The sequence below is a fragment of the Arachis duranensis genome, chromosome 8 (assembly GCF_000817695.3).
Source record: "Arachis duranensis cultivar V14167 chromosome 8, aradu.V14167.gnm2.J7QH, whole genome shotgun sequence".
Lineage (NCBI taxonomy): Eukaryota > Viridiplantae > Streptophyta > Magnoliopsida > Fabales > Fabaceae > Arachis > Arachis duranensis.
The window spans coordinates 39,419,711-39,434,228 of NC_029779.3; positions in this window are offsets into that span (position 1 = coordinate 39,419,711).

The following is a 14,518-nucleotide window of genomic DNA, read 5'->3' on the forward strand; positions in this document are numbered from 1 at the left end:
TAACTCACTATTCTTTACAAACTTCAATCGCTCATAACCTTTGATTCAGAGCTCCGATTGACAAGCCGTTTGAGGCCACACGAATCTCTCGAAGAGCTCTTCGATTCTAACCTAACAAAGTGGTAAGAAATTCTGAATTTCATGCCCAGTTCTCCGTTCTCCTCATTTTTGCGAATTTAGGTTTTGTGTATTGAGAAATCTTGTTATTTTGGTTGTTTAGGGGTGCTCTAGTATGATCTATTGGTGGGTTTTACCCCAAGCTTCGGTCGTCAAGGTTAGAATTCCCTAAATCCTTGAAGTTTGTTGATATTGTGAGCTCTAGTGTTGATTTTTAGTAATTGTATGGTATTAGATTAAATTGAAGTTGTTTGGAGCTTGAATTTGATATTGGAATGCTTGAGTTTGAGCATTGGTGACTGGAGCTTGTTGGAATTGGTTAGAGGCTTGAGAAGTTTATGAAAAAGAAGACTTATGGTGGTTTTGAGTTTGGAGGAAAATCGGTTAAGGTACGGTTTAAGTTTCATGATTTTGATTTGGTGATTGGTTGCTTATGAGTTGTGAGTATGTGGTATGAGCCTGATGATTGAAAACATGAATTGATGAATTGATAAATTATTGAGTTGATGAATTAATGAATTTTGAGCCGGAGGCCGTGTAAGGTAAGTCCGGGTAAGTATGATGGATTAAAATATGTGAATTTGGTGAGTTATGCTTCGATTGGTAATTATTGGATTTGGTGTTAAATATGTAAAATTGGTTGGATTGTTGAGTTGTTGATTGAAATGGTTTGGAATAATTGATTAGGTTTGGTTTTGGACAGAATGAGTGGCTAGATATGCGTGTTAATGGAATGGATATGAAACATTTTGATTCTAAATATAGGCTTGAAACTTGATTTTTGAATGATGGACTTTGGAAATTTGAGGAGTATTAGTGGTATGAGTGGAATAGAGGTTCGATTTTGTGCAAAATATGTTTTTCAAACTGTTTTGGGTGTGTTGGTTTGAGTTCAAATGGTTTGATTTTGGAGAAAGTGCAAATTTGGTAAAAGCTTAAGTTTTGGCGAAAACAGATTTTTAAGTTTTCGGCCCTCGGAGTTGAAAATTCAACGAAATTAGATTTTTTTTGAAAGCTTATTCAATGATCTTTCCAATGGTTCAATAATGGTTGAAAAATGACTTCTAAAATTTTTTTTGCGTATTTGAAGTTTTCGATAAAAAAACTGAATTCTACAGCATATCAGCTTTTTAAAAATCTGATATGCATGCGTACGTGAACGTGGCTCGTGTACGCGACCATGTCTTTTTGACACGCATGCATACGCGAAGGGTGGTCCACGTACGTGACTTTCCCAATTTTCAACTCATGCGTACACATGACCACCCAATTTTGCAGAAAATGTATTTTTGTATTTTTAACCATTCTTCATGCCTTCTAAACCTCTGTAAATCCTGTTTTGAGTCTAGAGTCAGTGTAATAGAGGGTAGAGAATTGAGGAAGGATGGGTTAAATGTAATGAGAGTTGTGATGGGGATGATTATGATAATGAGATATGAGAATGATTAATGATGACTAAGCATGATGAGAATGAATACGATAGTAAGAGATGATGAATGATTGATTATGATTATGATATAATAAGTATGGTTATGATAAGTTGGAGTACGATGAAGGGGATTATGATATTGAGAGAGGAGGCTGATTGACTATGATTGAGTTTGATTGAGATACAGCTGCTTGGGTAGACCCACTTGCTTCACGTTTAGCAAGGACGGTGGTTTCATCCTGCTCACAGAGATTTTGAGTTTTGACCTGGCAAGTATCGTGGTAGTGCATCGCTTGCCCAGTGTTGTTATAAACGTGGGGATTGTGGTGATTTACCATCCACGGGTTGTGAAATTGTGATTTATGCACCTAAAAAGGATCGTAGTGGTGCACCGCTTGTCCAGGGTTGCAGTTGAGGTGAGGATCGTGGTTGTTTACTGCCCACTTATTTTCCAATTGAAAATCGTGTGAGGATCATGGTGGTGTACTGCTCACAATAGTGGGAATCATGGTGGTGTACCGCTCACCAGGTAGGAATCGTGGTGGTTTACCGCCCACCAGTTTTCAAGAGGACGATATCTGGGTTAGCTACCAGATATGTCGAGTTCTAGCAAAGTAACTGACACGTAACCTCATGGGTAGTAGGATAGACATGCATCATCTGCATTCGATTGATTTGTTTGGGCTTGCTACTTGTCACGGTTTGTTTACTTGTACACATTAAATGACTATATGCTATTGCTTTATTTGAAATTATGTGTGTATTACTTGATTGCCTTGCTTGTATTTGTATATCTGAGAGGTCCCTCATGCTGGTGTCGGTTAACGCTGAGGACTGTTCTATTTGGTGTTTGGAGGACTATGGAACTTGGAGAAGGATGAGTTATATTAGAATTCCCTATGATAGTTGCTTGATTACGGATTAGTGATAAGTTAGTATGGATATAATGATGTGTGAAGTTTAAGATTACTTAGTGAGTTTTTTGTTTATCTTATATTGTATTTATTTGTCATTTTTACTGTACTCAAAACCTATGAGTCGGGGGTTCTCATTCCGTATATATCCACTATTTTTCAGATGCAGGTCCTGGTGCTCTTCGGTGAGCTGGAGTTCGTCTAGAAGATGGCGAAGTTATCTTAAGTTTTGTATTTCATTTTGTTTAGATTTCTCTCCCCCTTTTATTTTTGAAAAATATTAATGATATATATGTATATATTAATATTTGAGGACTTGCCTATAGAGGCTATGTTGTATGTTTGGGAGAGATAGGAATTGTGTAACACTCTACCATACAGAGCTTTACACCTAGGATGTAAATCAAAAGTGATGAGGTATTACGATCTCTAAAAGGAAAATACATATATAAATATATTGAAAAAGGGAATTAACTAGAAGCCTTGAAAAGAAAGTTAATCAAAATCGAAACAGACAGCGCATCATTCACGATTGGATAAACCTAAAAAGGTAGATACGATTGAGTGGAAAAGATAATGTATTTGTAAGATCAGAGTTCCAAAGATACAAATAACAAGCTCTAGGCTCGGCCTGCAAAGCAAAGGCTGACCAGAGTATACATATACATATATAAATAATCCCAAGAGTAACCCAAAATACATTACAAAACACCTGTTTCTCCAAGTTAACCTCTTAGGGGGTCCAAAATATAATATATACAAGGTGGAGAATCTATGTACATAAATAAACATAAAAAATACAAACACCGAGTCCCAAGATAGTTCTTCGCTTCCAAGAGTCTCTAGAATGCTTAGTGTGGTACCTCGCGTCTTGCGTCTGAAAACAACAATATATGAATGGAATGATAACTGGGGGTTCTTAGTATGGTAAAGGTGCCCACGTACATAATGTATAAGGTCTCGGGAAAGCCAGAGGCAATTCTAGAACTCCGACACTCAGATTAAAACTTAATGAAATATACTAAGCCATAAGTTAAGGTGGTTGTCTAAGGTATTCAAGTTCTAAGTCCATCCTTAACCTAACACTTCACTTTCTGTCTCCTCCAACCCTTCGAAACACCGGTGGAACAACCCTCGTCATGCCTCTACTACACGAAGGATCTCTTAGTTGCACACACATACAAAGCATACAAGGAAAGCACAATTATGGATAGCAAGTACATCATATAGGACAAGTAGCAGTTAATTACAGATAACCAATTAGGCAAACCAATACAAATGCATACTCAAACAAATCACACAAATGCACATGATGCATGTCTGCCCTATGGCTGATGATATCATATGTCGGTTATATAGTCAACCCTACATGTCCTGGTAGCTAACCCTGCGAAAAAACACCCCATCACGGAGCAAGTGAGTCTGAGCCACAACCTCCTTAATACTACCCGCTTAACCCAGAGCAAGGGGAATAAACCACTACTACTGCTACTACCCAGTCAGGTGTTTAAAGACTCAACTTGGAGCAAGTGGAATAATCCACTACTATTGCTACTACTCAGGTATCACAATCACTGACCTGAAGCAAGCGGGATGAACCACCATTCTTGCTACTGCCCAGGTATCTCAATCACTAACCCGGAACAAGTGGAACGAACCACAATCCTTGCTACTGTCCAAGAATCTCATCCAAAAATTCATTCTCAACATATTTTCAATTCATCATTCATACATTCATAATATTTCCGTACTTCCCCAAACGATTCACATTAACTCAATCATTAATTATATTTCATCAATACTTCACCCGTTCTCTGTCACTTACCATCGCCTCTAGGTTTACTCTCTTCCCTAGGCTTAAAAACTAGGTATCGGAATATAGAGGGTAGTTACAGAAGTTTGAAAAGTTAGAAAATTGGTGTAGTATACAAAAATCCTACTTTTAGCAAAAACAGGGGTCTCCCGTATGCGAGTTTATGTCCGAGTTCCCGAGAAGGCAAAACAGGAGGAACATCGCGTGTAGCGTGTGCCGCTTGTGTACGCGAGCATCCGATTTAACAGGTTCGCGTATGCAAAACCATGTCCACATACGTGAGATATCAGTGTAGTGAGTAAATCTCGCATCGCATGTATATGCTCGCGTATGTGACTCTTCCTTTTTCTCAAAAAGCTACTAAGTTGCAGAATTTTTAAAATTTGATACCAAACTTCAAACGCGCATAACTCTTTTGTTTTAAATGATTTTTCATCCGTTCTTCAAATGACATAAACTCCACAAACCCAATTTTCATTTGAAATGAGTTTGAAAAAATTTGGGGGTCTGGAAGCCGAGTTATGGCTCGTCAAAGTTGGTCAAAAATCAAGTTTTACCAAAAACTCCAAAACCTCTTTTCTTTCCAAATTCTCAATTTCAAAACGAAGTTTTACAATCAAAACAACACCAAAACTCCCCAAACATACACATGTATCTTCCAACCACCTCACCTCACATCAATACCCAATTTTCTTTCCTCAAACTTTCTACAATTCCATATACACACAATTAACAATTTCCTCACCCAATTAAACGATTAATTATATTTCATACACATTAATCTATCATCATCACAACAATCATAAAACAACACATTTTCATAATAATCTCAACATTTCTACCAAGGTTACTAAACATTAACAAGTTCTCATAATCCAACTTATCCTACGGTCAACTAGCCTAAGTTTTCACGTAACATTACACGTTATCTATGAGAAACCAAAACCATACCTTGGCCGATTCCTCCCTAAGCATGGAACACTTCAAAAACCTTTTCTTTCACAAGCTTCAAGCTTCCATATGCCAATTTCACAAGTTTAACAGCCATAATTTTGTCTCAACCCTCTAATTGAACTCCAATTCAACAAGATACACAATCTAATTCATACAATATTACAATAATCAACATAGGGCTCATTAAATCACTGATTCACAAAGGTTATGTTTTTCTTACCATTACCTATGAGTCAAACGGACAAAACCCAGTGATTACCTGCTGCTAGAGTTCATCTAAACCATCAAAATCATTCATTTTCTTAATACCAAGACCAAGGATTTTTGAAATTGAAAAGGAGAGAAATGGGTGAGAAATGTGATTTTCTTACCAAATTGTTCAGTAGATTTTGTAGAAAATTTCGAGACGAATGCATGGCCATTGACAGCTCGTCAATCGAAGCTCTGTATTAAAAGTTACATGGATTTGAATTTTTTGAGACAAAGGTTTGGGGTTTCTTCTCTTCCCTTTCCCTTTCTAAGCGTTTTTCATTGTTTTTGGGGAAGAGAGGTGGCTGAGCTTTGATTTATATATGTGGGCCTTGGATCCAATTTGGGTCCGGTCTAACCAATTTAGTCCGTTGGCCTAATTTTAGACCAAAATTTTTAAAATTGGTGTTAAATTTTATATTTTAATTATTTCTACTCCATTAAACTATAAAATTTAATTTTTTAAATTTATAAATAATAATTAATTTATTAGTTAATTATTAATTTCAAGGTTTTAAAAATTGTTATCAACTGTTTTGGTTAAATTACACAGTTGATCCCTACACTTTTAGTGAAATTACAAATTGGTCCCTACACTTTAAAATTTTGTAATTGGGTTCCTAAAAAGAATTAATATTTTCAATTTAGTCTTACCATTGAAAAAGTGTTGATTTAACAGAATATTCTCAGCATATGCTAAGAATATTCTATTAAAATAGAGAATATGTTGAGAATATTCTATTAAATCAAACACTTTTTGAACGGTGGGGACTAAATTACAAATTTTAATTTTCTTTAGGGACCCAATTACAAATTTTTAAAGTGTAGGGACCAATTTGTAATTTCACTGAAAGTGTTGGGACCAACTATGTAATTTAACCTTTTTATTTCTATCACCCTTGCTGACCTAAACTTCGTGGGTCGTGACTAGTGGCTATCATACATACATACATACATACATACATACATACATACATACATATATATATATATTGTGCTCGCGATTTTCCTTTACTCTTTTTAAGCTTCTTGTTTAATAATTCATTCTAAATATACATGTACTACAACTCCACCTTGAGTCGTACCACCTTAGTATCATTGACTTATGGCTCGAGCATAAGAATTTGAATGTTTGGGTGTTACACATGGGGCATCTATTCTTGGATGGTTGATTACTAGATCATTTGAAATCATGGTTGTCATATATGGCATTTTCAAGTGGCAGATAAGTTCATCTCTAAAATGGATTAAAGTTTCAGCCAAAGTAAAGAAGAAATTAAAATTTGGAAGAAGTTAAAAGTGTCTTTCTCAAAACATTTGTGGGTTGAAGATTTTACTCACAACTATTCACTTGTTGTTTCTACTTGATTTTTCTATGGCATTCTCATAGCTCAGGTACAACAATGACACTACCTTTGCCTATCCATATTCTCTTGTGGCCTTCTCATAGCGGATGACAGAAAAAGAGGGGTTGGTGTGGGAGCCCTCATGGCTCATGAATTCTAACTCCTCCTTATCCACCTCTCTTCCTGCGTTGGCCAATCTCTTAGTGTCACCAACTATATAACCATCAAACTTGTCCAAAGCATCTCAATAGACTTCGAATTCTCCCCTTTTGATCTCATACTCCTCTCAAAGAATTCATCCTATAGTATCTTGAATGTTTCAATGGTTTCGAAAGTTTTCAGAGGCCCATCTTTGCCTTCGTTAAGGCTCTTCCAAGAAAATTCAGCTTCTGGAGTGAGAATTTCATCCCATGGCGCCCAACCGTGGTCGATCCAAATTCGTTGGGTGAGCTTCAACTTGGATTTCTTTGTCCTTGATGACGAAATTTTAGAGAGGGTTTCATTAACAAGGAACTCATTGAAGACAAAGCTAGCATTTGAGGGGAAGATGGTGATAGTGGTAATTAAACAGAAGGAGGCAAAGGTAGCAGTGATGGAGGAAACTATGGCAATGGCGGCAACAACTGTGGCGATGGTGAGAGCTAAGGATGAGAGTTGGATTAGGAAAGATTTGGTTGTTATTGGTAAAGGATTATAGATTAGAGTGGTAGTGGTGGTGACGAGTTGGATATTAGAAGTAGGTTAGGTTAGGTTTGGATTTAAATAGTTTTGTTAATTGAAATCCATCTTTATTTGGTATAAAATTAGTTTCATTTTTTCGTAAGTAAATTTATTAGTACGGATAAAAATAATATTTTACTTAGAAAAAAAACTTCTCCCACAATGATAACCCATGTAGAAAATGAATGCATAAAATTATCAAGGAGATGTGGCATACACTTGTGATTCTTGGTGTAGCAACTAAATTGAATCGTGAAGATTTGAACTCCGAATAATGTAATAAGTTTCGCTAGGTAAACAACAGGAGATGTGAACAATGGACCGCATTTCAAGCCCACTAAACATCCAATTTTATTTTCACTCTTCACCATCTCTTTTACCCAATTTCACCCCTCCTAACCTAAACCCCTTTTCACCAAAGCTATCCCACCGCCCCTTACCCTAGCACGCAGCCACCGTGGCTGGCAACAAAGCTCCCAAGCGCCGCCCTTGCCCTTATTGTCACTAATCCTATGAGGAGAATCGTTGTTCCGTCATCACCCCAACACCACACCACTGTCCCTTTGTCAACGACGCACTGTCGCATTTCATCCTCAACCATCGTGCATCGCTGCTCTTCTTGCTAACTCGGCCGCCAAGGAGAATTACAGTTCTCCCGTTGCTCAGACGCCGCACCACTGCCGCTGTGTCACCACTACGTAGTCATGTCTTCTCCCCATCTTTCGTGCACCGCTATTCTGCCCATTTCGAAGCCCACAAAGTGAAGTCGCACCGTCGCCAAGTCAGAGGCCTTATTCCGCCACAGCTCCAACGCTGCACCTCTACTCATGCTTCCACGCTGTTGCATCGTGTCTTTGTCACTTCCATCGTGTGCCGCTTTGCTTCGTTCACCCAAATGGTATGACCCAAATAAACATCTATATCTTAGTGAAAAGAACCATCTGCATACATAGTAAAATGAACATCCTGCGGAGCATGTACATACAAAGTCAAGCAAATCAAGTAAAATATTAATGGTATATCCAAATAAACATTCAGTTTAGAACGAAAAGAACCATTTACATACATAGTAAAATAAACATTCGACTTAATTGATAAGAAACAAATAACGAGACAATAACTGCGGGAGTACCGAGGTCGTGATACAGCAGCGGCGACAGTAGCACAGAATTGCAAGAGAGTGATGGCAAAAATAAAAATAAAAACAAAATTATAATTAAATCTAATTAATTCAAATTTTAATTTTTAAAATTAAAATTAACTTTCCTTTTTTAACCTATTGGTTACGTTGTTTAAAAAAAGTGTTATTCCTTATATTTTCTCTAATGTAATTACTGACATGGCTGGAAAGGTGACGGCAGAATTTGTTTTATTAACGGTTTATAAAACTCAGAAACAATAATAGTTATCTTATCTCATATATAATGTTAATTATTGTATTATTATTATTATTTTGTTATTATATATTTTCATCTTACTTTAACTAATTGATTAGTTTCTTTGCTTATATGATGTTGTTGCTTGACAAAATCTAAAAGAATTGCTGGTAGCTATATTGCGCCCTCCACCAACATTCTCCAAATTAATTATGCTACAATAAATTTGGTTAGTACGATTATTGTCCTTTAATGCTTTATGTCCTCGATCACCCGTGTCACTTTTAAAATCACCAACCCATTTCAATTTCACATCGATCCCCACCTAACACATGAGTAAACTAATTAAAGAAAGAACTCATTTTTTCCCCTTCTAACACCATCTTCATGATTAGTGCAATCATCCTACCTGTATTCACACATCGAACGCAAATGTTTAATGTTAATTCCTTAATTAATTTATTACATTGTGGCCAACAATATAAGGGTCAAATGAATTCAAGATTCTTAATTCAATGTATATATTTAATGGTTTTGGTTGCAGTATTACATATGTGATTACTTTTTGAATTTTAAGATTCATGTTGAATAAAGAATATTTGTAAAGAAGTCTTAGTTTAATTTATACTCAATTAAAGCTAGCATTAACTAATTCAATGTTAACATATTTTTTTTATATTTATGCTTGAATACAGATTTATAAGAATGAAAAAATCTAATTTATAAATTTATTCACATGAGTGAAAAAAATCTATTTTTAAAGTGATTAATCTTTTATACATAAAACAAATACAAAAATTGGTATTACGGTTTAGATAACAGTGACTCAAACATATTGTTCAAAATAAACTAATTAGAATATATCAAAAATTAAAATACGGGCAAACTCAATTTATTTACCAATAAAAAATTTTATATTTACAAAAGACAATATTTTTTTTTGTAACAACATTGATGAAATTAGTGAGAACTAAAGTAATTTATATTCTGATGGTTTTAAAAGCGAGACTACATCTAAATATAAGAGTGAAGAACTAAGTAAATTTGGCAGCAATTGGAATAAAATTATCGGTAAAAATAAATATTGGTTCAGTAATTATGTTCTACAATTTTGTTACATTTAGCAGTGGTTGACTGTAACTGTCACTAAATTTAAAACGGATAACAACATCAACAACTAACTATTGCATTAACTGTCGCTATTTTTTATCTAACGACAGATTTTTACAATCGCTATAAAACTGTTGCCACTATCTGTCGAAATTATTATAGTGTTAGGGAACTATTTTGTAAACTTTATGCGTATAAAAAGAACTAGAACTCAATGATTTAAATTAATTTATCCTCGTAGAAAGCATTTATACCTTTTGTTGTTGTTTCTCTCTTATAATGCGCATTTCAAATCATGGAAGTAACGTATCATTCACTTATATGCACTAACGCACTTATCATATTGATGTTTGTCTGTTATTTTTTATCCTTTTTTTTCTAGAGTTGTTCTTATTTTCTATTTAATATTACTCATCCCATTTTTATTTGTGTTTTTCACTAAAGAGTTTTTTATTATTCTATTACTCCTTATTTATTTTCTTGCCTTTAATATATAATTCTCATCAAATGTGAATACAAAAACGTATTGTCAATTAGGTTTTGTTAGGTAGACAATAATTTTTGTGAATAATAGATTTTAGAATTGACTCAATAAAATAAAAAATATCCCATTCTCAAATTATTTTCTAAACTCTAACATTAGAATAATCATCTACACACCTAGTGAATTAAACATCTGACATATCTATTGTTCACATTATTTAATATTGTCATTATTTACCTATACTTTTTCTTGTCAATTTTCATTTTAATTTTGATAAATATTTGACGGTAAACAATGTATTTGACATCAGTTTTAATGGTTACTGATTATCAAAATAATAAACAATTAACCAACTTAAATTGTCTAATATTTAGTTCGTTAATCTATTTAAATAAATATTAGAGTTTAATTTAAATTTCGTCTTCCGTATAGAACAAAAATAATAAACAGTCCTTTGCAATTAATGACTTACGGTAAAGATTGTCTACTAAAATAGTTATCCTTTACAAAACTAATAATGATTAAGAATGCTAGTTTCTGGTTGTGAGGGTTTCTTTCTTATTTTAAACTAATTTTCATCAATCTTTTATTTTTCATGCAATATCATCAATTATTTTATCTCCAGTTTATAACAGTGAGAGCCTGATTCACCTAAATAAAGAAAAAGAATTTGATAACAAGAATGAATAATGTCAAAAAGTATTATAGTAATGTAATATTCGAGAACTATATTAGGTTGATTATGAGGAACATATAATGTGTAGCGTTTCAATTAAAATAATTTATGCATAAAAAAATTAGAAAGCATATAAATATTATTTAACTAAATTCTACGCACTCATTCAATAATATATTGTTCTACTTCTATCAATATATCGCATTTATTATGATGTCGAGGAGGTATTATTTAAATTTATTTACACCACAAATATACTTAATATAAAATTAAAATACTCTCATACACTAATTTTAATTAAAATATAAAATAGTCTCTCGCACACTAATATAAATGTATGACTAACAATTATTAATAACTAAAAGTCTCTTGGTGTTCTCCTTCAAAATAAAACAAACTTCTCTATTCTCATTCTCCAAACCAACCTTGTCTTCGGTCTTTATATAGCCACTTTTTCGATCATTTTTTTATCTCTCCATAATTTTTGTTTTGAATCCTTTTCACAAGCTTTCAATTTTACTTTTGAAAATTTTACTTCTTTCAGTTAGATTCTTGCTGGTTGCATGTGGGAGTAGAAGCGTTCAATGAGCTCGTGAACTATGAGGAAGAAGGCAACACACGTGGCACTGAGCTGCTTGCCCTCTTCTTTAAAAGAGGTGACTGGGTGCTTGGCATGTTCTTTGCATGCCTAGTATAGAGAACGTGATTTAAATGATTTACTATAGTGAAGATTAGTGAGTTACCAAAATTTTGACAAATTCAAAGTAGTTGCTAACAGAATCAACTATCTTTGTATGTGAACTTAATTGAAAGAGTAGAAGAAGATTTGAGGTTTGAGAATGGAGAGAAACTCAGAACCTTGCATTCCAAGAAAGGTAGAGAATAGAGGATGAATATGTGCGAAATATCTATAACTAACTTGTAACTACCTATTATCCATTTTTATTCTTGTTGTATTGTCAACACCCCCTCCCTACACTACAAAAAACAGTGTAATTATCGACGCCAAAAATTAACGGTCAAGTTTTTCGTCGATATTTTTTGATGGCTTGTCGTCGATAAAAAAAATAATTAAAAATAAAGTATTAAAATCGACGACGATGTCGTCTATTATTTTAGTAACTTTTTAACATCTTAATACTATCATCACGTTACCAACGAAAGAATGGCTGAAATTTTTTTTTTTAAATTGACGGACTAGTTGTCTATTTTAATAATTAAAATATCGATAATTTTTGTCGTCGATAAATTTAAACGATAAAAATTTCTTTTCTAAATTGGACGAACAGTATAGATTTATTATATAAAATAGACAGCTGTAGCGTTGATTTTTATTTTAACTAAAAGCGACAAAGAGCCGTCGATTTTTATCAACAAAAAGTCACTCCCGCGTTTGGCTTCCCGCGTCCCTCTTTTCACTCCTTTCCCCAAAATTTAACCTGATATCTTCATCGAATCAGAGAGTTCAGAGTGAGGCTTTTTCTTCTCTTCCAACGCCTGATAGTAGAGACCAAAGACGGAGTCATGGTCACGGAGAGAAGCAGAGAGCAGAGCTTCTTCTTCTCCGACGCCTGAGAAAACTTGCCGTCCTCCACTTGAGAGCAGAGCTGCTTCTTCTTCTTCTTCTCCTCCGCCGAGCCTGCCGTGTAACACCCTACTATACAGAGTCTTATGCTTAAGTCATAATCCAGAGATGGCAAGGTATTACGACCTCTAAAATAAAAATTTAGTACGTATAGTAGTATGAATGATTGATTATAACTAGGAGCCTTTGTAGAAAAAGGGGTAAACAAAAATCGCAACTCGAAAATGCAACACTCCGATCGATAACGTAACGAACAAGGATAACCAACGCGTGATTACATATATATACAAAGGAGTGTCAAAAACAGGAATATCAAGACTCAAAATCTGGCTGCGAAGATAACCGGTCCGAGCATAGCAATATATACATATGATAAAAATAAGGAAAACCCCAAAGGAAACCCAAAAGGACACAAATACATAAAACCTATTCTCCAAAATCTCCCATAAAGAGGAGTCATCACAGTTTGTATTATTTAATGGAGATAAAACAGCTTCCACATATATAATACATAATAATAGAGGAAAGCCGAAGGCAATCCTAGAACTTCCTCCAGATAATTTCAAAGCTTATAAACAAGCTAAACCATAAAAGGGCATATGACTAAAGATTCTTCAGTCTAACTAATACTTCCCTGTCCAATTCCTTCTCACCTCCTAACCACCAGCAGGAGTATAATGTAGCAAACACAGTTATATCAGACAAGAAATATATACAATTAGGAACAAGTAAGGCATTTAGACAATTAGCAAGTAATATGCAGTCAAATTGGCAATCTCAAATAATTCATATAGTATGCATATGATGAATGCCTGTCCCTAGTGGCTGATGATATCATCTGTCGATTATAGAGCCAACCCGACAAGTCCTGGTAGCTAACCATTGGACTGTCCCCTTGTCACGCATCCCCAACTCGAGTTATACTCGTCATAAACTTGATCATAATCATGATCTATATCCATCACCTTCACTGGTGAATATTTATAGGGGCGAGCTCATCCGGGTCTTTCACAGTGCCCGGCCACACTTATGACATAGGGTCAAAAGAGCTTCGAGTCTCAACCTGGAGCACGTGGTGGCTAGCCACTGCTTCCTCCCAGGGAAACTCTTATCTCCAACAGTGGAAGTGCAACCTTCACTATTCATTCAACAGCATATATGCATTTATACATGGCCATAATCATGGCTCCGCCGTAACACGGCAATAATCTAGCCATCCGGCTCACGGTTAAATCCATAACCAGCCCATTGGCATCACGGTTAAATCCATAACCAGCCATCTCATTAACGAATACGGCCTTTCGGCCCATGGCTTAACAAGCACTTCCACCACCATCCTCCGCATCTCACATATTCATGCTTGATCCTCATTGATCATCCATTTTTCTCTTGCTTCACTCGCAAGTTGCCACATTCACTAGCCCTTCTTCACATAGCTAGACATATCATAATGATTTAAGACATAAGTGGTGAGATCGGAGGCTTAGAAGTATGAAATTTGGCTTTTAAAACTCAAAAATCAACTTTGGGATGAAAACAGGTCCACGCGTACGCGCACTCCACGCGCACGCGTGGCTGGCCTCAAAAACTCATCAACGCGTAAGCGTCATGCACGCTAACGCGTGGATTGAAAAATAGCCAAGCGACGTGCACGCGTCAACCACGCGTACGCGTGGGTACTCTCGTGCCCCAGGCACAAAACTGGCACAGTTCTGGCATAACTCTCTGGAAAATGGCTGGGCATT